Below are 27,123 nucleotides of genomic sequence, written 5' to 3'. Positions count from 1 at the left end.
AGTTAATTCGCAAGAGCTACTGTATCCTTTCACTTGAAAATATTGGATATCTAATGATTTGCTATTCGAAGTGTTATTGCTCATTTTTATGAACTCTTATGCTTGCTACTTTGATATTTCATGTTTTATACGGTAGTCAACTTGCTACTTGATTTTTGCATGATATTTGGAACTGATAAGAGTTTATTTTACGTATTTTTAAGTTCATTTTATTAGTTAATTTTGAGTTGATTATTTAGTTTTATAATTAAAATAAAGAGGTTTTTGGTAAAATTATATATTTTTGGTAAAAGTGGATAATATTGCATTTTTAGTGATTTTAATGGTAAAACCTTCATTTTTATGCAGGAATGATGACTCAATCACCAAAGGATGGCAAATGAGGCTACAAAACTCCGATTTGGATGATTTTTAGAGCATTGGAAAGCTAACTCAAAGGGCTACAACTTTGGTGTTTTGCACAAAAACCAGTTCGGCCTGCATCATGGAGAAAATCGCAGTTGAAATAAGGTCAAAGTGAAAACGCGAGTGAAAAAAACGCGAGTTGTAGCCGCGTTTTGTGTAAGCGCGTTTTGTAGCCGAAATTCTGCAAATTGCTCAGCCATTTTCTCTTGTGTTCATACCACTTTCCAGCTATAAGATGCAAGGGAATTCGGTGCACATGCTTCAGAAGTCAAAAGGGCAAGAAAGGTGGCTTATTTTCAAGTCAAAAATATTGGTTATTGACAATTATAACAAAGTTAGATTTGGGGAATCAAAAGTTGGAATTTGACTTGGAAAAATAAGCCTTTGAGTGTTTTTTATGCAGAGATATAGGGAGAGGTCTGGACATCCATTCGTAGCTTAGCTTCTTACAGAAAAACATATTCTCTCTACCTATGAATTGCAAGAAAAATTGGGATCTCATTGTGTAATCATCTAAGTTGAAGAACAAAGAAGATTTTTGAAGGCTTCACCATATCTTGGCTAAGGCTTTCTTTACTCCTCTTGTATTTGTAATTGATGATGATTTACATTAATGAAGTTATGAGTGTTTTATCATTCATGAGTAGCTAATTTTCTTTATCTAGGGAGTAGATGAAGCTTATGGCCAAATGATATGAATTGATTGTTATTCATTCTTGTTATATGTTGTATTAACTTGTCTACTTGTGTATGCTTGATTACTTGTTGTTGTTTGATCACCAATAACAGGTTTATAGTTGTTTTTATTCATTAAGAAATGGTAAAAATAATGGAATGACACAAGTAGAACTTGAGTTGTATATTCATGAGAATAGAAATACATTCAAGTGGATGAAATCTGCATTTCATGTGTGAATAAGAACAGATTTAGTATTTACCAAGAGATTAGGAAAAACTAATCTGTTTTAACCCATTATTATCATGAGAATGTGATTTTGGTATTTCTGGAAATGAATCCTTGGTTAAACAAGAGCAGTAAAAAGTGTTGAATTAATTCATTTTAGATCTTTTGTGTCATAAGTGGAATCTACATCCCTAGATCTTAATATTTAGTGAATTCTACTCCCCTTGAGATATTGCAATTTTCTAGTTAAGAACTCTTGTAGTTGAATTTAATTCTAAATTTTCTGCTTAATTTTATTGTGAGTCTAAATAATAGAGTAAATTAGTATCTAATAATTGTTTTAAATTGCTCCTCGTGGGATCGACCCGATACACATCTCGTACTACAATTGCGACCTGTATACTTGCAGTCCAACGGGTGTAAATTCGGAATTAAACTTGCACTTAAAGTAAAAACCCGTCAAGTTTTTGGCGCCGTTGCCGGGGAGCGGCAATATTAGAGCCTAATCATCTTTATTAATTTAGACAGCTTTATTTTTTAGATTATATTTAATCTTATATTGTAATCAGTTTTTTTTTACCATTGAAGTTGCATAATATCCCTTATTTCTGTTTGTAGTGTATGCACCGGGAGTCTCGAGAAGTCGCACCTTTCGATCCAGAAATTGAGAGGACACTACGTAGACAAAGGAGGCACACACAACAGCAGAGGAGCAAGAGATTTGGCAACCGATAGAGGAAATTTTGATAGAACTACCATTTGAAGAAGAAATGGCTGAAAATGAAGCAAATAGGCGAGTTCTACGAGATTTTGCTCTACCGGGAACACAAGGATCTCAAACAAGCATAGTAAGGCCTACGGTAAATGCTAACAACTTTGAGATTAAGCCATCACTTATCCAAATGGTTCAACAATCTCAATTTGGAGGTAATGTTGTAGAAGATCCTAACTCACACTTAGCTACATTCTTAGAAATATGTGATACAATTAAAATGAATGGAGTTAGTGATGATGCTATAAGGTTACGGTTGTTCCCATTTTCATTAAGAGATAAGGCAAAAATGTGGTTACACTCTCATGCTCCTAACACTTTTACCACATGGGATGATTTATCAAGGGCATTTTTGAATAAGTATTTTCCACCTGGTAAGACTGCTAAGCTAAGAATGGATATCACTGGTTTTAGTCAAATGGAAGGAGAATCATTATATGAAGCATGGGAAAGGTTTAGAGATTTGTTACGGAAATGTCCACACCATGGACTACCCGAATGGCTGATTATACAAACCTTTTATAATGGTTTATCTTTCTCCACTAAAACTATTATTGATGCAGCCGCAGGTGGAGTTTTAATGGGTAAATCACCCTAAGAAGCTCAGAATTTGATAGAAGAAATGGCCGCAAATAACTACCAATGGGCCAATGAAAGAGGTAATACGAGACGTCACGCAGGTATGATAGAAATGGACACTCTCAATATGCTTAGTGCTCAAATGAATAATGTGATGAAATTGCTAAGTAGACAAGGTGGAGTTGGTCCAAGTTCATCTAATGCACACGTAGCTTGTTGCTCTTTCTGTGGAGGTGAACATGATATTAATGAGTGTGTTGATTCTGAGCAGGTACAATTTGTCAATAATTACAACCGAAATGCTCCAAATAATCCCTATTCGAATACTTACAATCCGGGGTGGAGAAATCATCCAAACTTTGGATGGAAAGATCAAGGCAATCAACAAAGGCCAACCAATCCGCCGGGATTTCAACCAAGGCAACCACAGGCTGAAACTAAACCAAGTTGGGAGATCGCGGTGGAAAAACTTGCTAAGGTGACTTTGGATAGATTCGAGCGAGTTGAGGGGCGGTTGGACCAATTAGCTGGGATGTACAGAAACTTGGAGGTTCAAATTGGTCAAATTGCCAATGTGATCAACAATAGAAACCCTGGTGAATTACCAAGTAAAACCGAAGTGAATCCGAGAGAGCATGTCAATGCAATCATTCTTAGAAGCGGTAAAACGGTTGAGGGATTCGATTTTGAAAATTCAGGTGGTGAAAAAGACAAGAAGCAAGCAATTGAAGGGGAGCAAGAAAGTCAAAATGATCATGTTATCATTGATATTGATGCACTTCATCCCAAATTAAATTCTAATGTGATACCTTTTCCTCACAGGTTGAAGAAAGATGGACAGGATCGGGAGTTTGAAAAGTTCTTCAAAATGTTTAAACAATTGCACATTAACATTCCTTTCATTGATGCTATAACACAGATTCCCTCTTATGCATGTTTCTTGAAAGACATCATGTCAAAGAAGAGGAAAATTGTAGATAATGAGATGATAGCATTAACGGAAGAGTGTAGTGCATTGATTAAGAATAAACTCCCTCCTAAATTGAAAGATCCGGGAAGTTTTTCTATTCCTTGCACTATTGGTCAATTGCATTTTTCTAATGCTTTATGTGATTTAGGTGCAAGTGTGTCACTTATGCCGTTATCGGTTGCCCGGAGATTGGGACTTCAAGAACTAAAAGCTACCAATATTACATTGCAATTGGCGGATCGGTCAATCACACGTCCCATGGGTATTTTGGAAAATGTGCTCATAAAGGTAAGACAATCTATAATACCTGTGGATTTTGTTGTCTTAGATATTGAAGAAGATGTGAGAATGCCAATTATTCTAGGACGACCGTTTTTAGCCACTGCACGAACTATAATTGATGTAGAAAAAGGTAAGCTTATATTACGGGTTAATGGTGAGGAATTGGAATTCAATTTGGATAATAAAGAAGGGAATATAGAGCCTACTGCTCTTGTTTCTAATATGCCATATGATGAAAAGGTTAACCAAGAAAGGACCGAAGAAGTTAAATTTATAAATGTCCTTGGTACTAACTTTCATGGTGTAGGAACAAAGGAGGAGAAGATAAGGATGGAAGTTGGCTTAATAAATTCTCCATTCCATGAAGAAAATGGTGAAAAGTTGAGCCAATTCAGAAAAGACAAGCAAAATCCACTCCAAGGTGAAGTTGAGCCTCTCTATGACAAGTCTAATATTCCTCCTTGGCATTTGAGGAAATTGGACTATGAAGATCAATGCATGGTTCACCACATGGTGGATTGGTTCGGGAGTTTCGACCCATGGGGAGAAAATCTCTCTCTAATGCTCTAAAGTGATTCAACTTTTTCAGTCGAGCCAACGACTATAAACAAAAGCGCTAATTGGGAGGCAACCCAATATTTAGGTTATATTTGTTAACTTGGTGTGATTTTGTGGTTTGAATCAATGTTTTAGCTAAATTGTTGTTTTTGTAATGTAGGGTTGGCAATTGAAGGCAAGGATGACCAATTGAGTACAAAAAAGGCGAACTTTGATCAAACAACTCAACCCCTCGATTTGCGTTAAAGGTGTTTTTGATTCATTATAAAGGGGTAAAATGCATGTTTTTAATGTTTTACATTTGTTCCAGTCATTAAAATTGGCAAACAAATGATCTATGATGCATTTTGAGTCATTGGGGTACCTTTTGTAATTTTTCAAAAGTTGAAATTCTGCTAAAAATCGAAGCAGAAAACGCGTTTTCCAAGAAAACGCGACTAAAAGTCGCGTTTCTCAGAATCGCGTTTTCAATTCTGCGCCTGCAGAAAAGAAAACGCGCCTTCAAAACGCGACCTAAAGTCGCGTTTTAATGGAAGTCGCGTTTTCAAGCCTGGATCAAGACTCAAAAACGCGACTTCTGAAACGCGACTCGAAGTCGCGTTTTCCAACACAGTCGCGTTTTCAGTCCTGCAAGATTTGTGCAGGAAACGCGACTTCAAAAACGCGAGTTGAAGGCGCGTTTTTAGTCGCGTTTTCTGTGTCTGAATATAGCCTTCAGAAACGCGATTTCAGCTTCATTTTTTTTCCTCTCTTCTTAATTTTTCCAGCCGCGTTTTTCCTTCTTCTCTTCTACCCAACTCACAAATCTTCATTTATACTCCATAATCTTGCTAGAAATCATCACCCCAACACCTTTTGAGCTTCATATACCCTTTTTAACCGATTAAAATCCAAGAAAAACACCTAAAATCAGGTTTTTGAGGGATTGAAGGTTAGGGTTCTTAAACTCTAATTTCTTCAATTGGAGGTCAATTGGAGGTTGTTTTATAGGGCTTTTTGCATTTTTAGCATCACCAAACATCCTTCTACGTGATTGAGGTACTATGCCAAGGGGAAGAAGAGCGGTACTTTCATCCTCTAGTAGTGAGGAGAGGGAGGTTAATGAAGAGATGGAGGTGACTGAAGAGGAGAATTCACCTTCTCCTCCACCAGTTAACCATCGACCTGGTGAGGGCACCTCCCGTGGAGCGGGAAAATCGGTATTTGACAGTGCTAGGTTCAACACTCGCAGGAATCAGGAGTGGCATGAGGCGCGTGCTAATTTGGAGTTTTTGTTTGAGATGCACGTCAGTCCACCAGTTGAGATGATGTACAACATCTCAGAGGCTTTTGCTCAGCTAGGATGGGCTCCGATTCTCACCCTTCCAAACCATTACTACCCAGACTTGGTGCGCGAGTTTTACGCCAACATTGAAAGTAAGGCGCGCCATAGTGGAGAAATAGTTGAGTCCTGGGTGCGTGGAAGACGAATCACCTTGTCACGGCAAGATTTGGCTGCTATTTTGGGGTGTATGGATGACGGACGTCCAGTAGACTTGAAGAAGGAGTTTGTTCCCCCGAATAGGAGGTGGGATCCCTCGTTGGCCATGGCTAGGTTTGGTCTCGAGTACCAACCTTTTCGCTCTACCAGAAAGGAGACCATATTGGCCAATGTATTCGAACCTCGTCATCGTCTTATCATTTACATGATGGCTCACAATGTCATCCCAAAGAAGACGGGGCACACGGAGGTCCGCAAGAGCGATATCTATTTCTTGGATTACATGTTCCATAACCGGACATCTCCATATGCTCGGATTTCATTGCCTAACATCATCATCAGCCACATTAGGTCTACGGCGAGGCGTAAGACAACTTCCTTCAAACTTTCATTTCCTCGTCTACTGACTTTAATCTTCCCCCGTTTTGAGGTTCCCTTGGAAGGCATGCGGCGGGAGTATGTTCCACCACGTGCTGAGATGACTATCACTACTCTTCGCCGCCTTGGTATTGGCACGGGAGACATTCCACGCCCTGTTCAGGAGCGGAGACAAAAGGCTAGACATGGTCGGGATGAAGCTGGACCTTCTACTGCAGCACCACCTCCTCCTCCACCACAAACTAATTGGCAGCGACTTTTTGACCATATGGAGGACTTTGCATTCCAGTTCGCTGACGTTAGGAATCGTCTAAGCCGAATTGAAGATCATTTGGGCATTCATCCACCGCCCAATCGTGATGCAGAGGATGACGATGATGCCGAGGGGGATGACTGACTTGGCACACTGCAGAAGCTATCTTTAGTTGATGAACTTGCTTGCCTAATTATCTTAACTTGTGGAACTTAAGATGTTTAACTTCATTTTATTTTTCTGTTTTCTATGTGGTAGGTACTTGTATTTTGACAGTGGTTCGTGATTAGTGGCTGATAAGGATCTCAGCCATTGACTTGGGGAGTACTTCTTTCTTTTCTTTTCTACTTTTGTTTATTTCCTTCCCTACACATTGAGGACAATGTGTAATTTAAGTGTGGGGGGAGAAATATGTATGATACTTGTGGTTTTAGTTGTGTTTGATATAATTCTTGTGCTTAAATGGTGTTTCTTGTGGTTGCTGGCAGGGAGTTTTAGTCCACTTTTAAGGGGAGATTCTGTCAAAATTTTTACAAAACCTTATACATATATATGTTATTAACCATAATAAATAAATAAAATTTTGTCACTTATCCTTTTGAAATAAATATATGTGGTTTTGAAACTTCTTTTCTCATGAAATTTGGAAATGATTTTTATGTGATTATAATTTTTATCTATAGGAAAGTATATCTAGTAAAGTGGAGAAACTTATGCCTATATTTTTGCATATTTGATGAAAATTCTTCTTTTTATCTGATTTTATAAGATAAGAAATTAATATGGTCAATAAGTGTCATACTTTTCTCATGATTACTCTTAGAGGGAATTATATATATATATATATATATATGAAAAAAAAAGAGTTATTCTACTCCAATGGTTCTTATACTTAGTAACCGGGAGTCTTCATCTATAAATGTCGACTTTCGCGTAAAACGGTACTTGAATTAAGAGTATCAAAAGCAACTTGAGTATGTGAAATATTGAGTAACCGGGGATCTTCATCTAAAAATGTCGATCTTCGCGTCAAAAGGTATTTTTCACAACTTAAGTAATATTTAACTCTTAAAATATCAAAAAAAAAGAAGAAAAAGAAAAAAGAAAATAAAGGAAAATAAATCCCTCTTTAAGAAAAATAAAGAAGTTGATCATGAGATTAGTTAGCATCTTTATTGACTATATGAGTTGCTTGCTTGTAGAATTGGGTAAAAATGAGAAATTGAGTTGAATTAGTAAAATTATGGTATACTTTGCTCTTCTTTGCTTGATATTATGAGTACTTGAATTTAATGGAAAGATCACATAAGGGTTATTTACCTTGATTCAAGGAAATGGAGTTGAAATACTACATATGTTTATTTTCAATTTTTTTTGGATCATTGATGGTTAGAATTTTATATTGCTTGAGGACAAGCAATGATTCAAGTGTGGGGGTATTTGATAAGAGTTTATTTTACGTATTTTTAAGTGCATTTTATTAGTTAATTTTGAGTTGATTATTTAGTTTTATAATTAAAATAAAGAGGTTTTTGGTAAAATTATATATTTTTGGTAAAAGTGGATAATATTGCATTTTTAGTGATTTTAATGGTAAAACCTTCATTTTTATGCAGGAATGATGACTCAATCACCAAAGGATGGCAAATGAGGCTACAAAACTCCGATTTGGATGATTTTTAGAGCATTGGAAAGCTAACTCAAAGGGCTACAACTTTGGTGTTTTGCACAAAAACCAGTTCGGCCTGCATCATGGAGAAAATCGCAGTTGAAATAAGGTCAAAGTGAAAACGCGAGTGAAAAAAACGCGAGTTGTAGCCGCGTTTTGTGTAAGCGCGTTTTGTAGCCGAAATTCTGCAAATTGCTCAGCCATTTTCTCTTGTGTTCATACCACTTTCCAGCTATAAGATGCAAGGGAATTCGGTGCACATGCTTCAGAAGTCAAAAGGGCAAGAAAGGTGGCTTATTTTCAAGTCAAAAATATTGGTTATTGACAATTATAACAAAGTTAGATTTGGGGAATCAAAAGTTGGAATTTGACTTGGAAAAATAAGCCTTTGAGTGTTTTTTATGCAGAGATATAGGGAGAGGTCTGGACATCCATTCGTAGCTTAGCTTCTTACAGAAAAACATATTCTCTCTACCTATGAATTGCAAGAAAAATTGGGATCTCATTGTGTAATCATCTAAGTTGAAGAACAAAGAAGATTTTTGAAGGCTTCACCATATCTTGGCTAAGGCTTTCTTTACTCCTCTTGTATTTGTAATTGATGATGATTTACATTAATGAAGTTATGAGTGTTTTATCATTCATGAGTAGCTAATTTTCTTTATCTAGGGAGTAGATGAAGCTTATGGCCAAATGATATGAATTGATTGTTATTCATTCTTGTTATATGTTGTATTAACTTGTCTACTTGTGTATGCTTGATTACTTGTTGTTGTTTGATCACCAATAACAGGTTTATAGTTGTTTTTATTCATTAAGAAATGGTAAAAATAATGGAATGACACAAGTAGAACTTGAGTTGTATATTCATGAGAATAGAAATACATTCAAGTGGATGAAATCTGCATTTCATGTGTGAATAAGAACAGATTTAGTATTTACCAAGAGATTAGGAAAAACTAATCTGTTTTAACCCATTATTATCATGAGAATGTGATTTTGGTATTTCTGGAAATGAATCCTTGGTTAAACAAGAGCAGTAAAAAGTGTTGAATTAATTCATTTTAGATCTTTTGTGTCATAAGTGGAATCTACATCCCTAGATCTTAATATTTAGTGAATTCTACTCCCCTTGAGATATTGCAATTTTCTAGTTAAGAACTCTTGTAGTTGAATTTAATTCTAAATTTTCTGCTTAATTTTATTGTGAGTCTAAATAATAGAGTAAATTAGTATCTAATAATTGTTTTAAATTGCTCCTCGTGGGATCGACCCGATACACATCTCGTACTACAATTGCGACCTGTATACTTGCAGTCCAACGGGTGTAAATTCGGAATTAAACTTGCACTTAAAGTAAAAACCCGTCAGGAACCTCACTGAGTTTTGGCTTACCCTATTAGTTTTGTTTTCCTTACAGGGAGTACGAGCGAAGGTGTGAGGCTGGTACAGGTTAGCGTCGTCTAGTTTTTGAATTTTTGCACTTGTACTTGCGCTAGTGCTCGATTAGGGTTGAAAATTATCTCGAACTTAAATCTTTTGTTGTATTTGGGAAATGTATGAACAATTGAGGTAGACTTGAGCATAAATGTACATTCTAAGTTTGTAACTGTTATTTCATTTCCTTTTGAAGGTATAACTTGTTAGCTTGATGCGGTGAGTGAGTGTGATGCCCCCACTTCTCCCGTTCAAGCTTAATACAATACTAGCCATCACGACAAGATAAAGTAAGAAAGAGAATTCGCTTCCATAAATAACATTCAAACTTACTCCACGAGTTCCAAAATACATCAAGTTTCCAAACTATACAACTGCCAAAGGCCTAGTCGATTACATTTGAAACCCTAATACAAAGTACATCCCAAGGGTTTCTTCGAGTTTCACTCCAAGGACGTTCCTGTTAAGGAAAACAAATCTACGAGATGAGCAATTGCTCGTGAGGCCAAGAAACACACATGCAAGCACGTTGTCCAAATAACAATCCCAATTAACAAGGAAAATGATAATATTCAAGTAATTAACAATTCAAGTGAAATATAAACAGAAACAATTCAAGGATATGGTAGCTCTCAGGAGCTAAGCTCCACTTGCTTTGCCAGGTCTCAATCGTATACCTTCCCATGGTGACTCTCCGTCAACCGAGTCGATATTTCCAATCCATAGACTCCACTTTACATCACAAGTCCTTCCACCTTACAACCCCCCACCGGGCCCGAACGTCAACAAGACGCTACTGCACGAGTAGGCCAAGCAAGATCTCTCCAATAGATCAAGCTTATCATTTCATTCCCATGGCTCACCAAGGTTCCCGACCAAGCCCATGCCGGCTTGAGTCCCAAGGTCGGCCTATGGGTTTGGGCGTCCCCAATTTAACATTTATGAGTCGAGGAGATTCACTTCAATGACATATGCAGTCATAGCATACCATTTCATTTCATTCAATCATTCAATACATTCAATCATCCGTTTCATTTCAATCAAGTCATTCATGATTCATTCATTTCATTCAATCAATTCAATCATGAGTCATTCATTTCAAATGAGAACGAGTGTGGCAAAGTACACACTCGACTCAACATTTTCAAAATCTCCAATCACTAATACCAATTAAGCACGTATCAAGTTCACATACACTTGACACTCACCAATCAAAAACAAGGAAGTAATGCCCACATGAGGGTTTAGGCGTCCACCGCGGGATCCTCTTGAGTGCCTGAGCAATTAACAATTAACCATTACATACTATCTCTTAAAACCCCTAACTATCAAGAAAGATTGTACTCATTTACAATCTTAGAGAATATCATGAAAATAAGCTTAATTTCTTGTAAATCGAGACTCAAAAGTGGGTTTTAAAAATACAAGGAAAAATCTGATTTTTATCTTTGAAATCAAGTGTAAAATGGTCAAACGATATCGAAGGAAAATGGAGAGTTCTAAAAACTCAATTTCCTTTAAGTTCAGAAATTTTAGATTTGAGGTGCGATCTTTGAAAAATCATATCTCACTCTCTGTAGGTCCAAAATTGGAAAACTTGGTACCTTTGGAAACTACTTCCAGAGTACTAAAAGTTCCTAGAAGACACCTTTCCATGATTCAAAATGGAAGACACTCGAATTTCGGCTTAAAGTTGCTGATTTGGATTCCCAAGACAGATTCGGGGTTGGTTTTTGGCAAATTTTGGAAATTCGGTAAAATTCACAGAATGCGAACTAGCCTCTCAAATTTGAAAATCGGTTAGAGTTACAATCAGAGTTTAAAACACAACAAACGGAACATGAATCGGAGTTTTGAGCGCCAAGATATAGCAGCTCAAAGTTGGTTCAAAAATTGAGACTGTTAGGCAATTTTCCAGATTTGGAAGTTTAAATTTGGTAACTTATTCGTACGTCCAAAACAGTTTTGGAATGACACTAAAATTGGAAAAATTCAACTCCTATATGAGGACTACCCCTCTACTAAATTTCACTTGAAAATTCACAAGGGAAGGTAGTTAACTAAACTACCAAAGTTCAAGGGAATCCGAAGACAAATCTGTCTTCAAGCTTCCATTTTCTGTTTTCAAACATTTGGCTAATGAAATCATCTCAAACATGGTTCATTTATGAAGAAAATGTCTAAGAAACATCCAATATACATTTGGTAGGTGATTGACCCCAAAAGTTTCAAAATAACAAGTCTCAATTCGAAATAAGCCATTGGCTAACCCAAAATTAGGGTTTTCAATCACTGACGCAGTTCTGTAATTTGGCCACAACTCACTCAATTCAACTTGGAATTGGGCGTGGTTGGTGGTATTGGAAACTAAATTCATAAGGGTACAATTTCTCAGAAGAAATAGATTTGAAAGTCTGTCCATAACTAGCTCATATTCGAGCAACAAGTCACAGCACATAACAGGTTTTCTAACACAGCAGTGAAACAGGACAGTTAACTTTGAAAGGCTGGTACGGTTCACTCAATTCGAATCAAGGGATGCATTTATACCATTAGAAAACTGGAAGTTTCTTGTTTCAAATGCCACAAACGGCACTCGATTTTGACGTCGGAGCAAAGAGTTATGGTCATTTAAAGTTCGCTGCCAGGTAACCCCTGTTACCCGTTTCCAGCTTTGAAAAATTTTCGAAATTGCAACTTTTGGCCAACCAAATTAAATGATTTTTGGTGGAAACTTTCCACACAACCTATACAACATATCTACATCAATATCAAAGAAATTTGATCACAAAAAAATTGCACTAAGGCTGCGGCAAGAACAGGGCAGATTCGGCCCCTTCCTCCCTTTGGTTTCCTTTGAGTTTCTTTCCACTTTTTTACTATATAACCACTAGTTTAACACTTAATCAACATAAATAACATTTGAAATCATCATATCAGTCCAACAAGTCCATTGTGGGATTTCATAGAGCCCACTGACATGATTTTCAACCAACCAAAGTTACCCACATGAAGCTACAAGCTTCTAAGTGAAATTTAACTCACTAGAACTAAGATTCAAAGGTTGGATGATGATTACCTCCTAGATGATGATAACCAGAAAATTTTGGTCACTAGAACTCCAAGAAAACCGTGAGAATGAAGCCCTCTTCCTAGTCCAAGATGATCTCCAAGTTGTTATAAGTTTGTACGGTGAATTTGAGGTGAAAAGATGCAAGATTGAGTGAGATGAGATGGAGTTTTGGTTCCTTCTTCTTCCTTGGGGTTGTTCGGCTGCTTTGAGAGAGAAAAAAGAGATATGGTGCTGATGGAAATCTTCTTGAAGAAACTTGGTAGGTAAGGCCTTAAGGTGCACAAAAGTCAACTCTCCAATAGTGCGTGCGCGTTTTGTTCCCGTTTCCTCTCGGGTTTGTTTCACTTGTACACTAAACCTCTAATGCACTTTCTTAAACACTATTATTATTCACTCTTAGTAGTCTAGAATAAATTTCTTAAATCTCCAATTAATCGTTCCGGCTCGATATACGCGAATTTCCAATTCGCGCGCGATAAGTTGAAACTTAAAAGAAATTCTTATAACAATAAAATAAGTAACTAATATTAGGGTAATTAATCATAAAAATAGTTATTTTAGAAGTAAAAACATGAGTCCTCACATGAGTCTAGTATTAATTCCTCAAGTCTCCAATTTGTCGCGCGGTACGACTTTCGAGAAATTATCGACGTACGCATAATAAAAACTTTATTTAACTTAATCACATCTAATCTCTCAATTAACTCTTCTTAGTCCCCTATTGATCATCATTAATTCTCCAAAATCATTGTACTCTCAGATCGACTATCATCCCGAAGATGTGTATTTGTTATTCCTTAATAAACGAGCCTTCAAAAATTTAAATTTGTTAGCGAGACATTTTAAAAGTATAAATAAGACATGATTCCATAAAAATGAATTTAAAATGGTTGAAATAAATTGTTCGGAGAAAACGGGTGAATAAACATTTAAATAAGCCGGTAATATGAGATAAAATGAGAAAATTTTCGGGTCCTCATAGTGAGTCCTGACGAGAGCTGGACAGGCGGTTCGCTAAACCCTGGGGTACGCCCTAGAGAGAGGTGGAGTCGCCACATCAACCCCTTTAGCAATTTTCCTTACAAGAGTGGAGGACAAGAGTGAGAAAAGGCCGGTAGTATAAGTTGGAGACTTAAGTTAAATTTTTTATTTAACTTTACAGCTTTGCAGACTGTCTTTTGAGGGATGTACAAATTAAATAGTTTAAAACAGCTTTTGTTTTGATGGAGTGAATGGTTTATTAATAGTTTGGTCTATATAAATGCTATCTCTCAAGTTAGTGTGAGTGAATCCTGGCGCGAGTCAGGTAGGCGGCCCGCTAAACTCTAGGGTATACCCTAGGGTGAGGTGGAGTTGTCACAGCATTATTATAACAGAGGTTAGACTTATTAGAAGAAAGAATCAATAAACAAAACAATAGTAAAAGAATAGAAAAAGATTATAGTAAAGATTTAGAAAAAAATAATTGGAAAATAGATCATATAAAAATAAGTGATAAACTCATAGGGAAAAAATGAGTAATAAAAAGACAAGAGTACGTATATTTGGGACACTAAAATGAGTAGAATAAATACTGTAAATTTTCTAGGAACTAGTAGAACCATCAGAGACCAACCTATAAATGAATCAGTTGATATTAGAAACCAAACGTTTCTAGGAATAATGCTAGGAAATAGACCCTCTACTAGTGAAAGGACTTTAGAAGATATAATTGACAAAGATATAGATGTAGAAAGTTTTAATAATCATCAAATTAATTGACTGAATCATAGAACTCTTTATCGGATAGGACCATTAAATTTAACAACACAATTAATTGAAATTAGTAGAGAAGAGCAAGTAGTTGTCACTACGAAACCTAAAAATCTTAGAATAATTAGTAAAGAAACAATAAGTTCATTAAAACAATCTGGCAAACAAGTAATGCACATAGGAATGATAGTTATAAGAGTTAAAGGATAGTTAGGAAAGAATTAGGTACAAAAACATTAATAGTACTACTCGACAAGAGATGGAAACAAGATGTTAGAAAAGTAGTTATAACATTAATGGAAGTAGATATGAATCAGAATAAAGGTATATTTTATTGTACCCCTGATTTTCAAATTAGTATCAAAGATTTAGAAAATTTAGAAATAGAAATCCAAACTAAAGAATATGAAGATTTTCAAGGACATGCTAATTTATTAATTAGTTTAGAATTTCTTGGTAAACTTACTACTAGCAGTACAACTAAGTATAAGTAAATTATAAAGGGTATAATAGAAGTAATGACAAGTAAAGGGATTAAAATGACAAAACCTATTAGTATTGATCCTAGTTTATTAGCAGTAGAGGAATGGAATGTAAGTAAACATCTAGAACAAGAAAATAGTATAATACCAAAAAACAATATAATGTATAAAAACTTAGATGGAGCTAAAAGTATTAGATTTATAGATTATACAAATAAATTATTAAACAAAGAAGAAGATGAAAAATTAGAAAATATTAAAACTAATAAAGAGACTAATTTGATAAATATAACAGAATATAAACACATAGACTTAACTCATTTATCTTATGTATTAATCATACTAGAAATAGAAATGGTAGAAAAAAGTGAAATGGAAGAAGAAGACGAATTATAATATGATGAAAATCAAATATAAGGATTAAACATTATGTGCCTATACAAGAAAATAATGAATTAGTAACAATAGAAGAAACTAAAACATAAACTATTCCTCTAGTATAACTAATGGATAGCATTGCACAATCAAGTAATACCACATCTCCTCTCTATTCTAGTAGAAATGAGTCTAGATCTAGTCAACCTCCTAGAACCCCATATACAAAATATAGAACTCCTGCATAGAAAACAAACCAAAGGGTAAAAAATACCTTTAGAAACAATAGACAAAACGAAATTAATAGATGATGGTCAAATTTTAAATTCATCGGCACATGATCCACAATTATGGTCTACAATCTTAGAAATTTGGTCACAAATGGTAGCAAGAAAATGGGATGAATTAGGATATGAACAAACTACTGATGAAATGTATAATTATTTAGAAAAATTTTTAGGAGAAATAGTTAGAGCAGTATGGGAGCGCAACCAAATTTCAGTATAGATTTATCATTAGGGCCCAATCCTTACAATTCTACTAATAAAATACAATTATTATTATTAGGAGCGCAACCAAATGTAGGAATAAATAGACAACAACAAGAAGTTATGAGAAAATGAGAACAGAAGGCTGTAGCGATTGGTCAGATTCTTGGCTTCCAAAAGCGGGCTTTTCCAGTGCGGTACCTCGGCTATCCTTTGTACGTAGGAAGGAGGAAGAAGGTTTACTTTGCGGATCTATATAATGCGGTGGCGGCACGTATTCTGTCTTGGAAGAATCGGCTTTTATCTATTGGAGGCAGATTGGTGTTGATTAAAAATGTGTTATCTTCAATGCCGATACATTTGCTTGCGGCTTCTTCTCTTCCACATGGGGTTCTTGTGGCCTTGGAGAGGCTGTTTGCGGATTTTTTGTGGGGGTCGTCAGACTTTGGTGCTCATTTCCACTGGATTCAATGGGAGAAGCTGTGTAGGCCGCGAGAAGAGGGGGTATTTGGCTGCGGGGTCTGAAGGGAGTCTATGCCTTGTTCTCAGTTAAGCTCTGGTAGAGATTTCGACAGCAGCAGTAGCTCTAGGTGGACTTCATGTCAAGGAAATATTATGCGGGATTGCACCCATGTCTGGCTGAGGAGACCCAGTGGAGTTCACACATGTGGAGGAGGATGATAGCAGTACAGCAGGTAGGGGAGGACAACATTGGCTGGATCATACTGCAGGGACTGATGAATTTTTGGCATGACAACTGGCTGGGGTCTGGGGCGCTATGTAGATCTTCTATGACCATGTCGTGGCTGATTTTGTAGGTGGGGGGGCCTGGAATGTCGCCATGCTTAATCAACATTTGGCTGCAGGGCTGGTTGGGTGCGTACTGGGAGCGGCTCCCCCACCCTTTCGGGGTCCTAATCAAATGGTTTGGTGTCTAACACCTTCTGGCAGCTTCTCCACGGCATCGGCATATTCCTTAGTTCGCCAGGTTCACAACAGATCTTGGTTCTCTGCCTCGATCTGGCAACCAGGTCTTCCCTTTAAAATCTCTTTCTTTATGCTAAGGCTGCTGCAGGACAGGATCCCTATCATGGACAAGTTGAGAAGTTTTGGGCTTCGTGGCCCCTCTCAATGTTGGTGTTGTTAGGAGCCTCAAGAGGAGGATCTGGAGCATGTGTTTTGCTCAGGCGAAGGGGCAAGATTAGTTTGGCGTCATTTTGAGATTCAGGCTGGTGAACTGGAGAGGGTGCATACGGTGCATCATCTGGTGTGATCTTGGTGGTCGAGAGGAGGGAACAACATTTTTCTGAAGTTTCTGCATAGGACTCTCCCGGCTGTGATTTGTTGGGAATTATGGCAAGCGAGGTATAGGGGGTGCTTGAAGGACAGAGAATGCGGGTCAGGGAGTCTGTGAATCGAATCGTCCAGTTGCTAGTTGCAATCTTTCAGGCACGGTTCCCTCGGATGCGGTGGTTGGAAACTTCGTGGGAAGGGTTGCTTCGTGAGGTGGTTAGCCGACAAGGGAGGATGCACATTCAACCGGTGAGATGGGTGTCGCCGCAGGGAGGGTGGAAGTTGAATTCAGATGGGTGTTCTCGGGGGAACCCAGGTTTGAGTGAAGGGGGTGGACTGGTGCGGGATTGTCATGGGAATTTTGTATTTGGTTAGTCGGAGGCGTTGGATACACTGACCAGTCTGCAGGCTGAGTTGCGAGCGCTCCTGTTAGGCGTTCAATATTGTATTGCCCGAGGGTACCTGGAGTTACATTCGGAGGCAGATTCGCTTACACTTGTTCGGATCGTTCAAGGGGCTAGTGCTTGTCCTTGGCATTTGCAGAGGGAGCTGGATGACTTGCTTCAGTTTAAACAACACTTCCAAACGATATCGCACTGTTACAGGTAGGTAAATTCGCCGGCGGATCGCCTGGCAAATTTTGGTGCCGACTCGACAGTAGGGCAGGCGTTTAATGGGTTTTCCGATCTCCCACGATTGGTTAGGGGGGATATTCGAATAGATAGGTTGGGGTTTCCATCGTTTCGTAGGAGGATGATTGGGTATGTGTGATTGGGTTCCTTATAGTGTACGCACGCTTTCTTATGAATAAAACTGATTTTTGTTTTAAAAAAAATATGTGAAAAAAAAGAACAATTATAGATTAGGAGCTAGTCATATATAAAACCTTTTGTACAAGATTTTTATTATTAATCTACTATAGCTGCATGCTTTTATAATAAAATAATTGGAGAAAAACTCTTTATGAAATTACCAGAGCCATTAGGATAATAAATACATAAAAATATTTAGAACAATAAATAGCCCAGCTTTAATTAGAAAACATAGAAACTAGAATACAATTTATCATACCACAATTGGTAGAAAAATATACAAATTACTAAACAATTAAAAGGAGAATATAGTTTTTGTAAATAGATACATAGTCCACAAGATATGATGCTATAGAAAGAAAAGGGAGAAAGAAACAGAAATATTAAAAAAGCTAAGTATAAAAGTAGAAAGAAATATTATCTTAAAAAAATACTCAGCTAGGAAACCATATTTAAATAAAGAAAGACATGTTAGGAAATATTGTGATGACCCCACCTCGTCCCAGGGCGAACCCTAGGGTTTAGCGGACCGTTTGCCTGACTCTCGCCAGGACTTACTCCCTCACATTGACTAGAAAGATAACATTAATTTGGACTAACTACTAACAATCCATTCAAGCTTACATTCCCAACCAAAACAAGAAGTATCTCGACTATATCATAAAATACATGTATATACAATCCTCAAAACAATAAGTCTGCATGACTTTAAGTCAAGTACAAAAGATTTGCCAACAAGAAATTCCAAGTTTCGAACTTATGCTATCGGCTTCTCCCACACCAGCCTTCCACTCTTGTAAGGAAAACAACTAGGGGGTTGAGCCGATGCTCAGTGAGCTTCCAAGTGCACCCATCCATCCCAAAATAATCATAGCAATCACAAGGCAACCATAAAACATGATACATACAACAATTTGGATTCTAAACAAGTAGCATGTTCAATGTGAAAGGATACGGTACTGATACAGGCTATAGAGATGGCTCCCATTCAAGATGTAGCACTTATTCCTGCTCAGTGATTCAATGTCATTTTTCCCCAGTTAAACAGTAATCCAATTCCCCTTTTCTTCCAGTGTTCAGTGATCACCTCAGTGGGTCATACTCAAGTATACTAGTAATCGGTACCCAATGACTAACGACCTACTCAACCAAGTCCGTTGTTGGCTTGAATAGGCCAACCGTCGAAGGAGTTTGGGTCCAAAACAGTCGTGCATAGTTAACAGTAACATTTAAACAAGTAACATTCCAAAAATCATTAGATCGAGTGCGATAAAGTACACACTCACCTTATCAGGGAATAGCATAACCACTTCAAATTCACCAATCCAAGATACTCAACCGTTTCAAGTAATTCACCAGGGAACAAGCGACAATCACACTTTAACATTTATTCACAAGTACATACAAGAAACACTCACCAATCAAGTGGACAGTCACGTCTTGGCTTCGGGGTTTTCTTCAAACTCACCACCGACTCCTGAGACATAGCCAAGCTACAATTACGAGACCTTTCGACAAAACTAACTATGTGAAAACTCGAGAAAAATTATATGTATGCTATGAATTTCTTTTATTGTAATTACTTCGATATTAGAAATATTATAACGAATAAATGGTTAAATTAAATGCCTAATTGAATTTATAAAAAAATTGAGAACTTAGAAATATCCTAGAATGGTGTAAAACAAAATTATATGAATCAAATAAATATATAATAAACATATTGCAAATTGTGACATTTGAATCTATTATATAGTTGAATAAGTACATGTCTAATTAATTTTCTTTAAAGTCAAATGTGTGGAAATTTACTAAACTAATGTAAGCAAATTTTTATAAGGAAATACAAATAACGTTCAGAGACAATGTATGAATTAATAAGTTATAGCCTTAATAGGCAAATAAGTTAAAGTTAAAAGACGAATTTACCCTTGGAACCTAAATGAATAACCATGCAGCCACACAAAATAAGCTATTAGCAATTTCGAAAAAAGGAATCGAGGGAAGGAAAAACAATTGGAGAAATTTGGAACCGAATGGAAGTAAGCCAATCAAATGCTAGAATACTTGGGTGGTGCTAAGAGGAAGCAATTAGAAAATAGGCTTATTAGTGGGCGGTGGCCGAGTGGAGAAGGGAGGCTTCAATTCCTCTCTTACCAACCGAACAGCAGGAGCAAAACCCAGAGAAGCTAACTTATTTGTTCTTGTCTGCCACTAGCCACTGAAAAGAAATAATCTTGTCATCCTTAATCACTAAGACCCGAGAGAAAGCAAGGAAGGAAAAGGGAAAAAAAAGCTGGTGCAGAATTTGGAGGAAACAATTGGTCAAAGTTCACCTTGTGTAGAAATGTTAAGAGGAAATCTGGAGCTTTGCTTCCTTGTTCCAGCCTACAACCTCATATCTAACAAACCATATTAAACCAAATCAAAACAGAGAGAGAAACTTGGCTGATTCATTTCGATAGTAGAAACCGTGAGCCAAAAGTGAGAGAGGGAGAGAAATCTTGGTGGTATACTTCACCTACCAGCCTCAACCGAATGAGTGAAGTAGATAGAAGAAAGGAAGAGAGTCGGGTGCAGTTTTTGGAGAACTGAAGTAGAAAACTAAAAGTGGAGGCTGCAATATTCAAATTCTAGGAGGAAAAAAGGAAGGTAAACATTCTGCAATCTTCTCTTGTACGGCTAATATACATAAAGCTTAAGCTGTATGTTGGAGTTTAGCAAAGAAAATGAGTGCTTAACTAAGGTAAAATTCTGTTCAATGACTGATTAGTTGTTGGAGAAATTCTGTGACAGCCGAGGGAGTATGGAACTGGACTTGCAGCATGTAATCTAAATTTTTCTTGGAGAATTATGCTAGGAATGCATGAAATATGTTTAACTCTGATCTTGTAGGATATTTATCTGCAAAACTAGTAAAAACATTGGTAATCTTGGTTGGAAATGTCAAAGAAACCTGCTGGAACCTGTTGGGATGGACCGAGAGAGAGATGATGAAATTTTCCAGTTTTCTCCAAGATTTTGGGGCTGTAAACTGCATATTGTTGTTGTTTACCTTATAACACATCAATACTGACATGCATGTAGCATTTGACTTGAATTTAAGTGAGATAAGTATTGGTATAGAAGAAAGAAACTTTGGTGATCCTTTATAAACTTTAACTCCTAAACCTGGGTAGAAGTGTAACATGTTATACGGACCTTAAGCCTCAACTAAATAATAAAGTAGAAATGAGTGCAGGTTGGTTGGCCGAGGGAGTGAAGCCGAATGTGCTTCTGTCCGGCCATTTTTGACCCTGAAAATGCTAGAACTGGATGTCAATGTCTTCATAGGAAATGTAGGTCTATATCTTAACTTCGAAACGCTATAAAATTTGCCTCAATCCGATAAGTGTAGCTCCAGTTATGATCAAAACACCGGAGGTTGGCAAAGCTTCCTTTCTCGCCTTTCTCTTGTTTTTCCGAATACATTCTACTTGATGTTGGCCGTGAGGAAACTTATTTTTTAACAGCATTTCATCTAATTCCCAACCCTGTAAGCATTCATAAATGATAGTTAAGGTTGCTCTGAGATTTAACGACTATATCTAGTTCCACGAGTAGAGTTAAATTAAAGCAAATGAGAGGAAAACTCATGATAGTTATATACCTAAATTGGCTTCTAATCACTTAATATTGTCTTTACAAATATGTTAAAAACTATAAAATTTGAGGGACCAGTGTAGTGGAATAAAATTTAATTTACAAATAACTTAGAGTTTAACTAATTTAAAAAGGGAACCAATGGAATATTCCTAAGCTTTAAACTTAGAATCTTGAGTAGAAAATGATTTAATCCTAATGTAAACATTTTATAAAATTATTAACTTGGAAAGATTGTATATTTCGTGATTTAAGATAATAAAGTCAATAAGTCTCGAAATAAATTGGGGAATAAATATTGCGTATATTTTATATTTTAAAGTCAAACCTAATTCGAATAATTTAAACAATAAGTGAACATCTACAAATTATAAATTTACCATGGAATTATATATTTATCTCAAGAAGTAGCTACGAGCCAGGAAACAAACCCGAGGCTCAAGAGTAAATTATTTGGATAATTGGTGAGTGTTTTCCGAATTTATATGTTTAATTGTTTATGTGTGTCTAAGTGAAATTATGTGACAAATGTGCTTATCATGAATTATTACTAAATGATTTCTTGTGAAGTGTCTCTAAATTGTCCCTCACCTTTTAATTCGAGGATATACTTTATCACACTCGGCTTAGTTGAGTTTGAAGGTCGATAATTGATTGAATGTTACTGTAAGTGTGCATTAATGTAAGCCGTATGTGTGCTTCACTGCATCAGCTGAACTGGGCCCCAAAACCCTCTGTTCAACGGACTATTCGAGCCAGCAAAGGGTTTGGTCGGGTAGGACGGTAGCTTTGGGTAAATGTTTCGGTATACTCGAGTATTACCATGAGATTGAGAGATTATTGAACTGATTATTGAATGTAAGGGATTGTTTATTGTTTTGGAGGACATAAGGAGGTGAATCAGCGGAATGTGCAATGATATTGAAATGAATGTACACTGACAGTGAAATGAGTGTCTCTTGACACTAAAATGAATGCTCAATGACCTTGAAGTGGCTCTAATGCGAGCACCGTATCCTTTTGAAAGTGATTGTTTAGTGAAGTGTTTCCTCAATTGCTTAATGAAAGTGATTGTACAGTAAAATGTGCACTACTTGCTTAATTGTACTGATTTAAGTGTTTATTAAATGTTGCCTGCTCGGCAAACCTCACTGAGCTTTAGCTCTGCCCTTTAGTTTTGTTTTCCTTATAGGAGTTGGTGGTCGAGAACGAATGAGGGATCTTAGGGAGTTAACATGAAGATTTTTGTGATTGTAAATCCTTTAGTTTCATATTATGATTGAAACTTTTGTATTGGACTTGGTATTATAAAAGATTTGAGCGTTTGGTTTTGGTTATCAAAATGTTATCTCTGAAGTTAATGTAAGTGAGTGAGCCCTGGCGAGAACCAGGTAGGCGATCTGCTAGCTTTTATGGTATGCCCTAGGAGAAGGTGGGGCCGTCACAAACTATCTTTTCAAACTACTACATTGTGAAATAACACATAACACTCTAGTTTTAAAAAGGGTCATCAAACATGTAGGTTAAAAAGGTATAGAGTTTTGCAGTCAAATTCATGAAAATAAGGTTGGAACTTTACCCTTACTCTTGGTTTCTTTAAAAAAATTCTCTTACCAAGATCACCCCAAATTTTCCAAAACCAGCAAATCTATTCATGCATATCATGTTTGAAGCATTAAAGTTTAATGAGCCAAAAGGTACAAATTCGCAACCAACATTTATAGTTAAAGTTAGAATTAAAACTAAAAGAAAATGGTAGCTACATGTTCTCGGTTTAGGCAGGAATTTTTAGTTAAATAGCATCAAATTTTCGAAAACATGGCTGAAATTTAATCATGGTTCAAAGGTGGAAGTTTCCTCCAAAATAGGTTACATGCAAAAGGATTTCTTACCAAAAATTCAACTTTCTTTCATGATTCAAGCATAAATCATGCATTGTACCTTAGGGTGACTATAGGGCATAAATTTCTTTCCAAAACTTCAACAAAAATGGAAGCTACAGGCTGGTAAATACAGCTTCCTCCCTACGGTTCAAGCAAGAAGATTTAGGCAAGTCTTTCCTCACTTTTTGTCACCAAAACAGCCCCTCTCTTATTTGTTTCAACCATAAATCACACAATAATAGGCTTGTACCAAGAAAAGAGGTATTAATCAAGGATTCTAGCAAAACTCAATAAGAAAATTTGCATTTAAAGCAGGAAGTTCAAGTTTCCTCCACGGTTCAAAGCGGGAAAAATTTCCAACAAGCTAACAGTTCACCAAACGAGTTTCTCTCCAACAAAACTCTTTAGTTATCACTTAAACTCAACATGCATATGAAGATTAATGTGTTATGAGGTATATTGAACAATAATCTAAAATTTTGCAGCCCAAAAATTCATGGAAAAACTGGAAAATTCCCTCTCCCTCACTCGGCCAGTCAACAAGTTTTTTTTCCAGTAGTTTCTTCAATTTTTTTCCATCCAAGTTCTTAACCTTCCACTAGATTTAAAGGTAGGCATACTGTATATATCATGCAAAGCAAGAACAAGACACAACTCATACATTCCTAGTAAAATTCTTCTCCAAAGTTTCGAATGAAAAGCTGAGGAACATGATTGTTGTGAGAACCCGTAAAACCCTAATTATTTTCCTAGGGTTTATTTCCCCTTAATTGCATGTTTTCTGCATTTTCTGGCTTAGAAATATTTTCTTAGTGGATTTTATGAACAGTTATAGTTTTAAGATGATTTTTCTAGCATTGGTGAATGTTTAGAAAATTAAGAGTAAATAGTGGACGTGGGACCCACTAGTGCGAAAAGTTTGGAAAAATTCGGCCAATAAGGTTAAGTTTCGGATACTGTGAAAATTTTATCGGGTGTTAAGAGATAAGTAGTGTGTGTGAAGTGATTGATGTGAGAGAGAGAAAAGAATGATAAGGATGCATTTATGGAGGTGACAAGTGTCACCTTCTCATTTGTTGGACTTTAAGAAACACTATTCACTTTCTTGACTTTTTTTGACCAAAGGTTTAACTATCAAAAAAAATGCACAAAAATCACCATTTTCTTACCTCTTATGGCCGGCCCTCTCCTTGCAAAGAAGAAAGGAATTTCTTCAACTCTCAAGCTTCCATTTCACTCAATCTTGCAAGAACAAAAGCCTACACTAGATTCTATTCCATAAAAACCTTTCTTCTAGTGCTTGTAAGTGTATTAGTGAAGTTGTTTTGAAGCTCTAAGGTGGCCAACCTCTCTATCTCTCTTAATTTCTTGGTAAGTAATGCTTGAACACCCTACTACACCTAATGATGGTTATATTATGCTTAGAAGTGGCTTGAGTGTTGGATTATATGATTTATTTCTTGGTTTGGCTTGATTTGGTGAAGTTTTCCATTTTATGAGGAATTTTCTGGTTTCATATGATTTTGATGTTGTGGACTAGTATGATGCTTGGTAATAAGGGGCTTTGGCTCTAGTAGGTGTGAATTGTTGTTAAATGCAATCAATTTTGGATTTGGAATGAAATGTGAAAAGTTAGGGTTCTTGAACCCCTATTCTGTCCGAAATTTTAGGTCATATCTAGAGGCCGAATTGGACTTTGCTCAAAACATGAAAGTTGTAGGTATTGATGAGTTTAGTGTGCCTGCAAAATTTCAGGGCAATTGGACTAGTGTAGAGTGAGTTATGCCGTTTTTACTGTTGCTGTTTTTGGTGCACAGAATGTCCGAACTGCGATAGTAATTGCCTGTTTGGACTGGTATTGGTTTGGATTTTGAAGTTGGTGTCTTCTGAGGAAATGTATCTGGATGTCTTAGCTAACTTATGCCTTTGGAATTTCGGCATTTGGACCTGTGTCGGCTGAGATTGACGTATTACAGTTTTGTGTGTTTTGCAAATCTGTTTTGGTAATTCTGGTTTGGTATTTGGCACTTTTGACCTAGTTGTGCTAGGATTTGGACTGAGAGGCCTTCTACATTGTTGTAGCCCTGTTTCATAGCTTCGAAACGGTGGGTCTTACACCCCTAACCGATAATTGTAGTGAGAGTTGTGCCATTACCGCATTATGACGTCAAAACCGGTTTTCTTATCAAGGCCAACATTAAAGCCTTTCTTAATTTCTGGTTTGCTTTCATGCTTGTATATGTTTATAAAACCCTATTGGGGTTGTGAATTGGTGTTGTTTATGGCTCGGTATGGTTTCTTGTTTTATGATATTGTGAGCCTATGGAACGGCTCTTGACATGAAATGCTTATATGTGTGTTGTTGGGTTGTGATTGAAGAAAAATAATGAAGCCTTATGGCTGGAAAATTTGGTAAACACAAAGGGCATGCTGCCCGAATTTTTACTCGAGATTTAGAAAACTATATTCTCGACTTGAGTAAAGGTTAAGTATTTAACCCTTGAATTTCCATGCATGAAACCCTATTGGGCGATAATTGGTTTGACTTTATGACTCGTTATCGAGTCTTATGGTATTTGTTTACATGTTCTAGGGCGTGACGATAGCTCACGACATTCTCCTGACGGAAGTGCATGAAATAGCACTTAATTGATTGGTGAGTGTACTACTCACTTGTGTGCTATTATATGGCTTTGATATTTGAACTTGAGATGTTGTATGTTAATGGATTGATGTGAGAGTGTACTTTATCACTCTCACTTATTGTTTCACATGTTATTGAAAAGTTATTGGAAAGTTATTGGAAAGTTATATGAACTGATATATGAAATGAAATACATGACTTGATATCGATTGGACAAGTATCCAACGACTACAAATGTTATCATTGAGCTCAACCCCATTGGTAGTTGATTGAATCGAGCCGACAAGGGTTTGGTCGTGACAATTAATGAGCCTTGGGTAAAGTTATAAGGAATCTTGTAGTATGAGAGACTCTTGATTCCGGTATACTCGAGTAATACCACAGTGCAAGTGTTTGGAGTGCGGGCCCGGTAGGGGGATGTTTGGTGGAAGGAATGGGAGAGAAGAGGAGTCTACGGTTGGTTACTCTTCAACATTGACGGAGGGTCAATGAGGTTGGATCAAGAATGGAAGCGTGGAAATGGGCTCTTGAGAGCCGTCCGTATCCTTTTATCGATGTGTTTCATTCCTTAATTGTGTACTTGAAATGAAAGGTTATGCTATATGCTCTTAGTTGCTTATGTGGTAGTAACTCACTGGGCTTTAGCTCATCCCGTTCCATTTGTTTTCCTTACAGGGATATAATTACTTTTGGGACTGATTTGGATAGTCAATTGCCAAGTTGAGCTAGTGTAAATGGCATTTGTTTAGCTGGTCGAATGAAACCCTATTGTGTATTGGGTTCATTTTCTTTGATTGGCAAACCGAGTATGTATATTCATGATAGATGGTTTTTGGCATGACACTATGGTTGTAAAAGTTGAATTTCAATGTATATATGCTTGGTTGATGTTTGGATGAACTTTGAATCGATTTGGATTTCAAACGGCAAAAGTTAAATTTTGAACGAAAAGTCACTGGACTGAATCCGGCCAGGAATCCGGCCAGAAACTG

General features: G+C 36.7%; 1 non-coding gene across 1 annotated transcript; it reads right to left on the bottom strand.

Moving 5' to 3' along the window:
* Positions 1 to 2,466: 2,466 nt before the first annotated feature.
* Positions 2,467 to 2,573, bottom strand: LOC113759023. The gene has a single exon (XR_003466948.1). It is a non-coding gene; the product is annotated as a small nucleolar RNA R71 (small nucleolar RNA).
* Between the last annotated feature and the right edge of the window lie 24,550 nt (positions 2,574 to 27,123).

This window comes from Coffea eugenioides, unplaced genomic scaffold, assembly GCF_003713205.1.
Source record: "Coffea eugenioides isolate CCC68of unplaced genomic scaffold, Ceug_1.0 ScVebR1_865;HRSCAF=1615, whole genome shotgun sequence".
Classification (NCBI taxonomy): Eukaryota; Viridiplantae; Streptophyta; class Magnoliopsida; order Gentianales; family Rubiaceae; genus Coffea; species Coffea eugenioides.
Note: the sequence above shows the minus strand (reverse complement) of the source record. Positions and strands in the feature narration are given on the sequence as shown.